This window comes from Phaethon lepturus, unplaced genomic scaffold, assembly GCF_000687285.1.
Source record: "Phaethon lepturus isolate BGI_N335 unplaced genomic scaffold, ASM68728v1 scaffold27564, whole genome shotgun sequence".
In the NCBI taxonomy this organism is placed as follows: domain Eukaryota; kingdom Metazoa; phylum Chordata; class Aves; order Phaethontiformes; family Phaethontidae; genus Phaethon; species Phaethon lepturus.
In genome coordinates this window covers 1-284 of record NW_010532969.1, presented here as the reverse complement: position 1 = coordinate 284, position 284 = coordinate 1, and positions in this window count along the sequence as shown.

Sequence of the window (284 nt, the reverse complement as noted above, 5' to 3'; positions counted from 1 at the left end):
AAAAAACAACACTCATGAAAAGGGCGCCTGCCACACCCCGAAGCACCCTCATCCTTGTGGGCCCCGATCCCCCCTGAGGTGCTCTGCCCACCCTCAGAAAGTCCAAAGTCTGAAACAAAACAGGACACTTCATTCCCCACGGAAGGGTGTGCAGACGTGCTCCGAAACTACACCCGAGTTTCCAAAACGCGGAGTCTCCTCGGGCCACCCTGCACCCGAGCAGTGCTAATTCAGCCCAAGACTACGGCTTGGCCGGTCTCCGGGGGAAGCATCTCGGCGAAACG